We start from the raw sequence: 1,080 nt of genomic DNA on the forward strand, positions 1-1,080 counted from the left end.
TTGCCTCTGGATGAACAGGACCCCGATCGATCGAGCCGGTTGGGGCTGGATGAACAGGACCCCGTGGAGGGCTGGATGAACAGGACCACCCCGTGGAGGGCAGGACGGACAGTAGCCCGTGGAGGGGTGGTTGAATAGGAGCCCGTGGAGAGGGCTGACTGAACAGTAGCCGGTGGAGTAGCGCGCGGTGGAGGCTGGATGAACAAGAGCCCGTGGATGAATAGTCACAGGTGGAGGCTGGAGGAGGTCGATGGTGGATGAACAGTAGCTCGTGGAGGCTGGAGGGGGTCGATGGTGGAGATGAACAGTATCCCGTGGAGTCCCGTTTTGCGGTATGCCACACCCCTCCCGATGAACAGGACCCCCGTTTCGACCGTAGCGCTCCAACACAAGTCCGTTTCCTCCGTTTTGCGGTACACCACACCCCTCTCGATGAACATGACCCCTGTTTCGACCGTAGGAGGTTCGTTTCGTCCGTTTTGCGGTACGCCACACCCCTCTCGATGAACAGGACCACCGTTTCGACCGTAGGAGGTCCGTTTCCTCCGTTTTGCGGTACGCCAGACCCCTCCCGATTAACAGGACCCCGTTCCGAACGTAGGAGGTCCGTTTCCTCCGTTGTGCGGTACGTCAGGCCTCGTTTCCATCGCCTATTCCGTCCAAGCTCTCCCGATGAACACGACCACGCATTCCATTCTGACCCAGCCGGTTGGCTCCCACGCGTTCCGTTGCCTCCCCATGAACACGACGCATTCCGTTGCCTCCCCATGAACACGAAGACGACGCTGTTTCTCTGTTCCAACCTAGCCATGTACACGAGACCTGGCCGTACGTATGCGCGAGTAGGCGTTCGAGACCCCGCCCGTATGTATGCATACATGGCCGTATTTTCTTTCTTGCACCCTGGCCGTTGTACGTACATGTACATGCTACGTGCGTGCCTCTACTATGACACGTGCGTGCCTCTGCTATGACACGTGCGCGCCTCTACATCGACCAGTATGTACGTACACGTTCGCGACCAGAATGACAACGCTATGTACGCTTCAACCAGGTGGGTCCCGACTGTCAGGCACTTCC

This window comes from Triticum dicoccoides, chromosome 1A (genome assembly GCF_002162155.2).
Source record: "Triticum dicoccoides isolate Atlit2015 ecotype Zavitan chromosome 1A, WEW_v2.0, whole genome shotgun sequence".
Lineage (NCBI taxonomy): Eukaryota > Viridiplantae > Streptophyta > Magnoliopsida > Poales > Poaceae > Triticum > Triticum dicoccoides.